Below are 13,993 nucleotides of genomic sequence, written 5' to 3'. Positions count from 1 at the left end.
TAAAACAGATTGTAATAGATTGTTTATCTCGGGAAACGTGGAACGAAAGCCATCCATTGTCAAGAAAACATCATTTATAGTCACTCATGCCTAGAAAAGCCTTATTACTCGGTTTAAATGCTTTTATAATCCCATTATTGAATTTATTTTGAATTTTTTTTAAATTTTTTTATTAAAACAGATTGTAATAGATTGTTTATCTCGGGAAACATGGAACGAAAGCCATCCATTGTCAAGAAAACATCATTTATAGTCACTCATGCCTAGAAAAGCCTTATTACTCGGTTTAAATGCTTTTATAATCCCATTATTGAATTTATTTTGAATTTTTTTTAAATTTTTTGATTAAAACAGATTGTAATAGATTGTTTATCTCGGGAAACTTGGAACGAAAGCCATCCATTGTCAAGAAAACATCATTTATAGTCACTCATGCCTAGAAAAGCCTTATTACTCTGTTTAAATGCTTTTATAATCCCATTATTGAATTTATTTTGAATTTTTTTTACATTTTTTGATTAAAACAGATTGTAATAGATTGTTTATCTCGGGAAACATGGAACGAAAGCCATCCATTGTCAAGAAAACATCATTTATAGTCACTCATGCCTAGAAAAGCCTTATTACTCGGTTTAAATGCTTTTATAATCCCATTATTGAATTTATTTTGAATTTTTTTTAAATTTTTTTATTAAAACAGATTGTAATAGATTGTTTATCTCGGGAAACATGGAACGAAAGCCATCCATTGTCAAGAAAACATCATTTATAGTCACTCATGCCTAGAAAAGCCTTATTACTCGGTTTAAATGCCTTTATAATCCCATTATTGAATTTATTTTGAATTTTTTTTAAATTTTTTTATTAAAACAGATTGTAATAGATTGTTTATCTCGGGAAACATGGAACGAAAGCCATCCATTGTCAAGAAAACATCATTTATAGTCACTCATGCCTAGAAAAGCCTTATTACTCGGTTTAAATGCTTTTATAATCCCATTATTGAATTTATTTTGAATTTTTTTTAAATTTTTTTATTAAAACAGAATGTAATAGATTGTTTATCTCGGGAAACATGGAACGAAAGCCATCCATTGTCAAGAAAACATCATTTATAGTCACTCATGCCTAGAAAAGCCTTATTACTCGGTTTAAATGCTTTTATAATCCCATTATTGAATTTATTTTGAATTGTTTTTAAATTTTTTTATTAAAACAGATTGTAATAGATTGTTTATCTCGGGAAACATGGAACGAAAGCCATCCATTGTCAAGAAAACATCATTTATAGTCACTCATGCCTAGAAAAGCCTTATTACTCGGTTTAAATGCCTTTATAATCCCATTATTGAATTTATTTTCAATTATTTTTACATTTTTTTATTAAAACAGATTGTAATTGATTGTTTGCCTCGGGAAACGTGGAGCAAAAGCCATCCATTGTCAAGAAAAGTTCATTTATAGTCACTCATGCCTAGAAAAGTCTTATAACTCTTTTTAAATGCCTTTATAATCCCATTATTGAATTTATTTTGAATTGTTTTTACATTTTTTTATTAAAACAGATTGTAATTGATTGTTTGCCTCGGGAAACGTGGAGCAAAAGCCATCCATTGTCAAGAAAAGTTCATTTATAGTCACTCATGCCTAGAAAAGCCTTATTACTCGATTTAAATGCCTTTATAATCCCATTATTGAATTTATTTTGAATTGTTTTTATATTTTTTGATTAAAACATATTGTAATTGATTGTTTGCCTCAGGAAACGTGGAGCAAAAGCCATCCATTCTCAAGAAAAGTTCATTTATAGTAACTCATGCCTAGAGAAGCCTTATTACTCGGTTTAAATGCCTTTGTAATCCCATTATTGAATTTATTTTGATTTTTTTTCACAGTTTTTGATTAAAACAGATTGTAATAGATTGTTTATCTCGGGAAACATGGAACGAAAGCCATCCATTGTGAAGAAAACATCATTTATAGTCACTCATGCCTAGAAAAGCCTTATTACTCGGTTTAAATGCTTTTATAATCCCATTATTGAATTTATTTTGAATTTTTTTTACATTTTTTGATTAAAACAGATTGTAATAGATTGTTTATCTCGGGAAACATGGAACGAAAGCCATCCATTGTCAAGAAAAGATCATTTATAGTCACTCATGCCTAGAAAAGCCTTATTACTCGGTTTAAATGCTTTTATAATCCCATTATTGAATTTATTTTGAATTTTTTTTACATTTTTTGATTAAAACAGATTGTAATAGATTGTTTATCTCGGGAAACATGGAACGAAAGCCATGCATTGTCAAGAAAACATCATTTATAGTCACTCATGCCTAGAAAAGCCTTATTATTCGGTTTAAATGCTTTTATAATCCCATTATTGAATTTATTTTGAATTTTTTTTAAATTTTTTTATTAAAACAGATTGTAATAGATTGTTTATCTCGGGAAACATGGAACGAAAGCCATCCATTGTCAAGAAAACATCATTTATAGTCACTCATGCCTAGAAAAGCCTTATTACTCGGTTTAAATGCTTTTATAATCCCATTATTGAATTTATTTTGAATTTTTTTTAAATTTTTTGATTAAAACAGATTGTAATAGATTGTTTATCTCGGGAAACTTGGAACGAAAGCCATCCATTGTCAAGAAAACATCATTTATAGTCACTCATGCCTAGAAAAGCCTTATTACTCGGTTTAAATGCCTTTATAATCCCATTATTGAATTTATTTTCAATTATTTTTACATTTTTTTATTAAAACAGATTGTAATTGATTGTTTGCCTCGGGAAACATGGAGCAAAAGCCATCCATTGTCAAGAAAAGTTCATTTATAGTCACTCATGCCTACAAAAGCCTTATTACTCGGTTTAAATGCCTTTATAATCCCATTATTGAATTTATTTTGAATTTTTTTTACATTTTTTGATTAAAATAGATTGTAATAGATTGTTTATCTCGGGAAACATGGAACGAAAGCCATCCATTGTCAAGAAAAGATCATTTATAGTCACTCATGCCTAGAAAAGCCTTATTACTCGGTTTAAATGCCCTTATCATCCCATTATTGAATTTATTTTGAATTATTTTTACATTTTTTTATTAAAACAGATTGTAATTGATTGTTTGCCTCGGGAAACGTGGAGCAAAAGCCATCCATTCTCAAGAAAAGTTCATTTATAGTCACTCATGCCTACAAAAGCCTTATTACTCGGTTTAAATGCTTTTATAATCCCATTATTGAATTTATTTAGAATTTTTTTTACATTTTTTGATTAAAACAGATTGTAATAGATTGTTTATCTCGGGAAACATGGAACGAAAGCCATCCATTGTCAAGAAAAGATCATTTATAGTCACTCATGCCTACAAAAGCCTTATTACTCGGTTTAAATGCTTTTATAATCCCATTATTGAATTTATTTTGAATTTTTTTTACATTTTTTGATTAAAACAGATTGTAATAGATTGTTTATCTCGGGAAACATGGAACGAAAGCCATCCATTGTCAAGAAAAGATCATTTATAGTCACTCATGCCTAGAAAAGCCTTATTACTCGGTTTAAATGCTTTTATAATCCCATTATTGAATTTATTTTGAATTTTTTTTACATTTTTTGATTAAAACAGATTGTAATAGATTATTTATCTCGGGAAACATGGAACGAAAGCCATCCATTGTCAAGAAAACATCATTTATAGTCACTCATGCCTAGAAAAGCCTTATTACTCGGTTTAAATGCTTTTATAATCCCATTATTGAATTTATTTTGAATTTTTTTTAAATTTTTTTATTAAAACAGATTGTGATAGATTGTTTATCTCGGGAAACATGGAACGAAAGCCATCCATTGTCAAGAAAACATCATTTATAGTCACTCATGCCTAGAAAAGCCTTATTACTCGGTTTAAATGCCTTTATAATCCCATTATTGAATTTATTTTCAATTATTTTTACATTTTTTTATTAAAACAGATTGTAATTGATTGTTTGCCTCGGGAAACGTGGAGCAAAAGCCATCCATTGTCAAGAAAAGTTCATTTATAGTCACTCATGCCTACAAAAGCCTTATTACTCGGTTTAAATGCCTTTATAATCCCATTATTGAATTTATTTTGAATTTTTTTTACATTTTTTGATTAAAATAGATTGTAATAGATTGTTTATCTCGGGAAACATGGAACGAAAGCCATCCATTGTCAAGAAAAGATCATTTATAGTCACTCATGCCTAGAAAAGCCTTATTACTCGGTTTAAATGCTTTTATAATCCCATTATTGAATTTATTTTGAATTTTTTTTACATTTTTTGATTAAAACAGATTGTAATAGATTGTTTATCTCGGGAAACATGGAACGAAAGCCATCCATTGTCAAGAAAACATCATTTATAGTCACTCATGCCTAGAAAAGCCTTATTACTCGGTTTAAATGCTTTTATAATCCCATTATTGAATTTATTTTGAATTTTTTTTAAATTTTTTTATTAAAACAGATTGTAATAGATTGTTTATCTCGGGAAACATGGAACGAAAGCCATCCATTGTCAAGAAAACATCATTTATAGTCACTCATGCCTAGAAAAGCCTTATTACTCGGTTTAAATGCTTTTATAATCCCATTATTGAATTTATTTTGAATTTTTTTTAAATTTTTTGATTAAAACAGATTGTAATAGATTGTTTATCTCGGGAAACTTGGAACGAAAGCCATCCATTGTCAAGAAAACATCATTTATAGTCACTCATGCCTAGAAAAGCCTTATTACTCGGTTTAAATGCCTTTATAATCCCATTATTGAATTTATTTTCAATTATTTTTACATTTTTTTATTAAAACAGATTGTAATTGATTGTTTGCCTCGGGAAACATGGAGCAAAAGCCATCCATTGTCAAGAAAAGTTCATTTATAGTCACTCATGCCTACAAAAGCCTTATTACTCGGTTTAAATGCCTTTATAATCCCATTATTGAATTTATTTTGAATTTTTTTTACATTTTTTGATTAAAATAGATTGTAATAGATTGTTTATCTCGGGAAACATGGAACGAAAGCCATCCATTGTCAAGAAAACATCATTTATAGTCACTCATGCCTAGAAAAGCCTTATTACTCGGTTTAAATGCCCTTATAATCCCATTATTGAATTTATTTTGAATTATTTTTACATTTTTTTATTAAAACAGATTGTAATTGATTGTTTGCCTCGGGAAACGTGGAGCAAAAGCCATCCATTGTCAAGAAAAGTTCATTTATAGTCACTCATGCCTACAAAAGCCTTATTACTCGGTTTAAATGCCTTTATAATCCCATTATTGAATTTATTTTGAATTTTTTTTACATTTTTTGATTAAAACAGATTGTAATAGATTGTTTATCTCGGGAAACATGGAACGAAAGCCATCCATTGTCAAGAAAAGATCATTTATAGTCACTCATGCCTAGAAAAGCGTTATTACTCGGTTTAAATGCCCTTATAATCCCATTATTGAATTTATTTTGAATTATTTTTACATTTTTTTATTAAAACATATTGTAATTGATTGTTTACCTCGGGAAACGTGGAGCAAAAGCCATCCATTGTCAAGAAAAGTTCATTTATAGTCACTCATGCCTACAAAAGCCTTATTACTCGGTTTAAATGCCTTTATAATCCCATTATTGAATTTATTTTGAATTTTTTTTACATTTTTTGATTAAAACAGATTCTAATACATTGTTTATCTCGGGAAACATGGAACGAAAGCCATCCATTGTCAAGAAAACATCATTTATAGTCACTCATGCCTAGAAAAGACTTATTACTCGGTTTAAATGCCTTTATAATCCCATTATTGAATTTATTTTGAACTTTTTTGACATTTTTTGATTAAAACAAATTGTAATTGATTGTTTGCCTCGGGAAACACGGAGCGAAAGCCATCCATTGTCAAGAAAAGATCATTTATAGTCACTCATGCCTACAAAAGCCTTATTACTCGGTTTAAATGCCTTTATAATCCCATTATTGAATTTATTTTGAATTTTTTTTACATTTTTTGATTAAAACAGATTCTAATACATTGTTTATCTCGGGAAACATGGAACGAAAGCCATCCATTGTCAAGAAAAGATCATTTATAGTCACTCATGCCTAGAAAAGCCTTATTACTCGGTTTAAATGCCCTTATAATCCCATTATTGAATTTATTTTGAATTATTTTTATATTTTTTTATTAAAACAGATTGTAATTGATTGTTTGCCTCGGGAAACGTGGAGCAAAAGCCATCCATTGTCAAGAAAAGTTCATTTATAGTCACTCATGCCTACAAAAGCCTTATTACTTGGTTTAAATGCCTTTATAATCCCATTATTGAATTTATTTTGAATTTTTTTTACATTTTTTGATTAAAACAGATTGTAATAGATTGTTTATCTCGGGAAACATGGAACGAAAGCCATCCATTGTCAAGAAAAGTTGATTTATAGTCACTCATGCCTAGAAAAGCATTATTACTCGATTTAAATGCCCTTATAATCCCATTATTGAATTTATTTTGAATTATTTTTACATTTTCTTATTAAAACATATTGTAATTGATTGTTTGCCTCGGGAAACGTGGAGCAAAAGCCATCCATTGTCAAGAAAAGTTCATTTATAGTCACTCATGCCTAGAAAAGCCTTATTACTCGGTTTAAATGCCTTTATAATCCCATTATTGAATTTATTTTGAATTTGTTTTACATTTTTTGATTAAAACAGATTCTAATACATTGTTTATCTCGGGAAACATGGAACGAAAGCCATCCATTGTCAAGAAAACATCATTTATAGTCACTCATGCCTAGAAAAGACTTATTACTCGGTTTAAATGCCTTTATAATCCCATTATTGAATTTATTTTGAACTTTTTTGACATTTTTTGATTAAAACAGATTGTAATTGATTGTTTGCCTCGGGAAACATGGAGCGAAAGCCATCCATTGTCAAGAAAAGTTCATTTATAGTCACTCATGCCTAGAAAAGCCTTATTACTCGGTTTAAATTCTTTTATAATCCCATTATCGAATTTATTTTGAATTGTTTTTACATTTTTTGATTAAAACATATTGTAATTGATTGTTTGCCTCGAGAAACGTGGAGCAAAAGCCATCCATTGTCAAGAAAAGTTCATTTATAGTCACTCATGCCTACAAAAGCCTTATTACTCGGTTTAAATGCTTTTATAATCCCATTATTGAATTTATTTTGAATTTTTTTTACATTTTTTGATTAAAACAGATTCTAATACATTGTTTATCTCGGGAAAAATGGAACGAAAGCCATCCATTGTCAAGAAAACATCATTTATAGTCACTCATGCCTAGAAAAGCCTTATTACTCGGTTTAAATGCCTTTATAATCCCATTATTGAATTTATTTTGAACTTTTTTGACATTTTTTTATTAAAACAGATTGTAATTGATTGTTTGCCTCGAGAAACGTGGAGCAAAGGCCATCCATTGTCAAGAAAAGTTCATTTATAGTCACTCATGCCTAGAAAAGCCTTATTACTCGGTTTAAATGCTTTTATAATCCCATTATCGAATTTATTTTGAATTGTTCTTACATTTTTTGATTACAACAGATTGTAATTGATTGTTTGCCTCGGGAAACGTGGAGCAAAAGCCATCCATTGTCAAGAAAAGTTCATTTATAGTCACTCATGCCTAGAAAAGGCTTATAACTCTTTTTAAATGCCTTTATAATCCCATTATTGAATTTATTTTGAATTGTTTTTACATTTTTTGATTAAAACAGATTGTAATTGATTGTTTGCCTCGGGAAACGTGGAGCAAAAGCCATCCATTGTCAAGAAAAGTTCATTTATAGTCACTCATGCCTAGAAAAGCCTTATTACTCGATTTAAATGCCTTTATAATCCCATTATTGAATTTATTTTGAATTGTTTTTATATTTTTTAATTAAAACATATTGTAATTGATTGTTTGCCTCAGGAAACGTGGAGCAAAAGCCATCCATTCTCAAGAAAAGTTCATTTATAGTAACTCATGCCTAGAGAAGCCTTATTACTCGGTTTAAATGCCTTTATAATCCCATTATTGAATTTATTTTGATTTTTTTTTACAGTTTTTGATTAAAACAGATTGTAATAGATTGTTTATCTCGGGAAACATGGAACGAAAGCCATCCATTGTGAAGAAAAGATCATTTATAGTCACTCATGCCTACAAAAGCCTTATTACTCGGTTTAAATGCTTTTATAATCCCATTATTGAATTTATTTTGAATTTTTTTTACATTTTTTGATTAAAACAGATTGTAATAGATTGTTTATCTCGGGAAACATGGAACGAAAGCCATCCATTGTCAAGAAAAGATCATTTATAGTCACTCATGCCTAGAAAAGCCTTATTACTCGGTTTAAATGCTTTTATAATCCCATTATTGAATTTATTTTGAATTTTTTTTACATTTTTTGATTAAAACAGATTGTAATAGATTGTTTATCTCGGGAAACATGGAACGAAAGCCATCCATTGTCAAGAAAACATCATTTATAGTCACTCATGCCTAGAAAAGCCTTATTACTCGGTTAAAATGCTTTTATAATCCCATTATTGAATTTATTTTGAATTTTTTTTAAATTTTTTTATTAAAACAGATTGTAATAGATTGTTTATCTCGGGAAACATGGAACGAAAGCCATCCATTGTCAAGAAAACATCATTTATAGTCACTCATGCCTAGAAAAGCCTTATTACTCGGTTTAAATGCCTTTATAATCCCACTATTGAATTTATTTTCAATTATTTTTACATTTTTTTATTAAAACAGATTGTAATTGATTGTTTGCCTCGGGAAACGTGGAGCAAAAGCCATCCATTGTCAAGAAAAGTTCATTTATAGTCACTCATGCCTAGAAAAGGCTTATAACTCTTTTTAAATGCCTTTATAATCCCATTATTGAATTTATTTTGAATTGTTTTTACATTTTTTTATTAAAACAGATTGTAATTGATTGTTTGCCTCGGGAAACGTGGAGCAAAAGCCATCCATTGTCAAGAAAAGTTCATTTATAGTCACTCATGCCTAGAAAAGCCTTATTACTCGATTTAAATGCCTTTATAATCCCATTATTGAATTTATTTTGAATTGTTTTTATATTTTTTGATTAAAACATATTGTAATTGATTGTTTGCCTCAGGAAACGTGGAGCAAAAGCCATCCATTCTCAAGAAAAGTTCATTTATAGTAACTCATGCCTAGAGAAGCCTTATTACTCGGTTTAAATGCCTTTATAATCCCATTATTGAATTTATTTTGATTTTTTTTCACAGTTTTTGATTAAAACAGATTGTAATAGATTGTTTATCTCGGGAAACATGGAACGAAAGCCATCCATTGTGAAGAAAAGATCATTTATAGTCACTCATGCCTACAAAAGCCTTATTACTCGGTTTAAATGCTTTTATAATCCCATTATTGAATTTATTTTGAATTTTTTTTACATTTTTTGATTAAAACAGATTGTAATAGATTGTTTATCTCGGGAAACATGGAACGAAAGCCATCCATTGTCAAGAAAAGATCATTTATAGTCACTCATACCTAGAAAAGCCTTATTACTCGGTTTAAATGCTTTTATAATCCCATTATTGAATTTATTTTGAATTTTTTTTACATTTTTTGATTAAAACAGATTGTAATAGATTGTTTATCTCGGGAAACATGGAACGAAAGCCATCCATTGTCAAGAAAACATCATTTATAGTCACTCATGCCTAGAAAAGCCTTATTACTCGGTTTAAATGCTTTTATAATCCCATTATTGAATTTATTTTGAATTTATTTTGAATTTTTTTTAAATTTTTTTATTAAAACAGATTGTGATAGATTGTTTATCTCGGGAAACATGGAACGAAAGCCATCCATTGTCAAGAAAACATCATTTATAGTCACTCATGCCTAGAAAAGCCTTATTACTCGGTTTAAATGCCTTTATAATCCCATTATTGAATTTATTTTCAATTATTTTTACATTTTTTTATTAAAACAGATTGTAATTGATTGTTTGCCTCGGGAAACGTGGAGCAAAAGCCATCCATTGTCAAGAAAAGTTCATTTATAGTCACTCATGCCTACAAAAGCCTTATTACTCGGTTTAAATGCCTTTATAATCCCATTATTGAATTTATTTTGAATTTTTTTTACATTTTTTGATTAAAACAGATTGTAATAGATTGTTTATCTCGGGAAACATGGAACGAAAGCCATCCATTGTCAAGAAAAGATCATTTATAGTCACTCATGCCTAGAAAAGCCTTATTACTCGGTTTAAATGCCCTTATAATCCCATTATTGAATTTATTTTGAATTATTTTTACATTTTTTTATTAAAACAGATTGTAATTGATTGTTTGCCTCGGGAAACGTGGAGCAAAAGCCATCCATTGTCAAGAAAAGTTCATTTATAGTCACTCATGCCTACAAAAGCCTTATTACTTGGTTTAAATGCCTTTATAATCCCATTATTGAATTTATTTTGAATTTTTTTTACATTTTTTGATTAAAACAGATTGTAATAGATTGTTTATCTCGGGAAACATGGAACGAAAGCCATCCATTGTCAAGAAAAGATCATTTATAGTCACTCATACCTAGAAAAGCATTATTACTCGGTTTAAATGCCCTTATAATCCCATTATTGAATTTATTTTGAATTATTTTTACATTTTCTTATTAAAACATATTGTAATTGATTGTTTGCCTCGGGAAACGTGGAGCAAAAGCCATCCATTGTCAAGAAAAGTTCATTTATAGTCACTCATGCCTAGAAAAGCCTTATTACTCGGTTTAAATGCCTTTATAATCCCATTATTGAATTTATTTTGAATTTTTTTTACATTTTTTGATTAAAACAGATTCTAATACATTGTTTATCTCGGGAAACATGGAACGAAAGCCATCCATTGTCAAGAAAACATCATTTATAGTCACTCATGCCTAGAAAAGACTTATTACTCGGTTTAAATGCCTTTATAATCCCATTATTGAATTTATTTTGAACTTTTTTGACATTTTTTGATTAAAACAGATTGTAATTGATTGTTTGCCTCGGGAAACATGGAGCGAAAGCCATCCATTGTCAAGAAAAGTTCATTTATAGTCACTCATGCCTAGAAAAGCCTTATTACTCGGTTTAAATTCTTTTATAATCCCATTATCGAATTTATTTTGAATTGTTTTTACATTTTTTGATTAAAACATATTGTAATTGATTGTTTGCCTCGAGAAACGTGGAGCAAAAGCCATCCATTGTCAAGAAAAGTTCATTTATAGTCACTCATGCCTACAAAAGCCTTATTACTCGGTTTAAATGCCTTTATAATCCCATTATTGAATTTATTTTGAATTTTTTTTACATTTTTTGATTAAAACAGATTCTAATACATTGTTTATCTCGGGAAAAATGGAACGAAAGCCATCCATTGTCAAGAAAACATCATTTATAGTCACTCATGCCTAGAAAAGCCTTATTACTCGGTTTAAATGCCTTTATAATCCCATTATTGAATTTATTTTGAACTTTTTTGACATTTTTTTATTAAAACAAATTGTAATTGATTGTTTGCCTCGAGAAACGTGGAGCAAAGGCCATCCATTGTCAAGAAAAGTTCATTTATAGTCACTCATGCCTAGAAAAGCCTTATTACTCGGTTTAAATGCTTTTATAATCCCATTATCGAATTTATTTTGAATTGTTCTTACATTTTTTGATTACAACAGATTGTAATTGATTGTTTGCCTCGGGAAACGTGGAGCAAAAGCCATCCATTGTCAAGAAAAGTTCATTTATAGTCACTCATGCCTAGAAAAGGCTTATAACTCTTTTTAAATGCCTTTATAATCCCATTATTGAATTTATTTTGAATTGTTTTTACATTTTTTTATTAAAACAGATTGTAATTGATTGTTTGCCTCGGGAAACGTGGAGCAAAAGCCATCCATTGTCAAGAAAAGTTCATTTATAGTCACTCATGCCTAGAAAAGCCTTATTACTCGATTTAAATGCCTTTATAATCCCATTATTGAATTTATTTTGAATTGTTTTTATATTTTTTGATTAAAACATATTGTAATTGATTGTTTGCCTCAGGAAACGTGGAGCAAAAGCCATCCATTCTCAAGAAAAGTTCATTTATAGTAACTCATGCCTAGAGAAGCCTTATTACTCGGTTTAAAATGCCTTTATAATCCCATTATTGAATTTATTTTGATTTTTTTTTACAGTTTTTGATTAAAACAGATTGTAATAGATTGTTTATCTCGGGAAACATGGAACGAAAGCCATCCATTGTGAAGAAAAGATCATTTATAGTCACTCATGCCTACAAAAGCCTTATTACTCGGTTTAAATGCTTTTATAATCCCATTATTGAATTTATTTTGAATTTTTTTTACATTTTTTGATTAAAACAGATTGTAATAGATTGTTTATCTCGGGAAACATGGAACGAAAGCCATCCATTGTCAAGAAAAGATCATTTATAGTCACTCATGCCTAGAAAAGCCTTATTACTCGGTTTAAATGCTTTTATAATCCCATTATTGAATTTATTTTGAATTTTTTTTACATTTTTTGATTAAAACAGATTGTAATAGATTGTTTATCTCGGGAAACATGGAACGAAAGCCATCCATTGTCAAGAAAACATCATTTATAGTCACTCATGCCTAGAAAAGCCTTATTACTCGGTTTAAATGCTTTTATAATCCCATTATTGAATTTATTTTGAATTTTTTTTAAATTTTTTTATTAAAACAGATTGTAATAGATTGTTTATCTCGGGAAACATGGAACGAAAGCCATCCATTGTCAAGAAAACATCATTTATAGTCACTCATGCCTAGAAAAGCCTTATTACTCGGTTTAAATGCCTTTATAATCCCATTATTGAATTTATTTTCAATTATTTTTACATTTTTTTATTAAAACAGATTGTAATTGATTGTTTGCCTCGGGAAACGTGGAGCAAAAGCCATCCATTGTCAAGAAAAGTTCATTTATAGTCACTCATGCCTAGAAAAGTCTTATAACTCTTTTTAAATGCCTTTATAATCCCATTATTGAATTTATTTTGAATTGTTTTTACATTTTTTTATTAAAACAGATTGTAATTGATTGTTTGCCTCGGGAAACGTGGAGCAAAAGCCATCCATTGTCAAGAAAAGTTCATTTATAGTCACTCATGCCTACAAAAGCCTTATTACTCGATTTAAATGCCTTTATAATCCCATTATTGAATTTATTTTGAATTGTTTTTATATTTTTTGATTAAAACATATTGTAATTGATTGTTTGCCTCAGGAAACGTGGAGCAAAAGCCATCCATTCTCAAGAAAAGTTCATTTATAGTAACTCATGCCTAGAGAAGCCTTATTACTCGGTTTAAATGCCTTTATAATCCCATTATTGAATTTATTTTGATTTTTTTTCACAGTTTTTGATTAAAACATATTGTAATAGATTGTTTATCTCAGGAAACATGGAACGAAAGCCATCCATTGTGAAGAAAAGATCATTTATAGTCACTCATGCCTAGAAAAGCCTTATTACTCGGTTTAAATGCTTTTATAATCCCATTATTGAATTTATTTTGAATTTTTTTTACATTTTTTGATTAAAACAGATTGTAATAGATTGTTTATCTCGGGAAACATGGAACGAAAGCCATCCATTGTCAAGAAAAGATCATTTATAGTCACTCATGCCTAGAAAAGCCTTATTACTCTGTTTAAATGCTTTTATAATCCCATTATTGAATTTATTTTGAATTTTTTTTACATTTTTTGATTAAAACAGATTGTAATAGATTGTTTATCTCGGGAAACATGGAACGAAAGCCATCCATTGTCAAGAAAACATCATTTATAGTCACTCATGCCTAGAAAAGCCTTATTACTCGGTTTAAATGCTTTTATAGTCCCATTATTGA

Source organism: Theobroma cacao, chromosome 3 (genome assembly GCF_053813885.1).
Source record: "Theobroma cacao isolate CCN51 chromosome 3, ASM5381388v1, whole genome shotgun sequence".
Classification (NCBI taxonomy): Eukaryota; Viridiplantae; Streptophyta; class Magnoliopsida; order Malvales; family Malvaceae; genus Theobroma; species Theobroma cacao.
Note: the sequence above shows the minus strand (reverse complement) of the source record.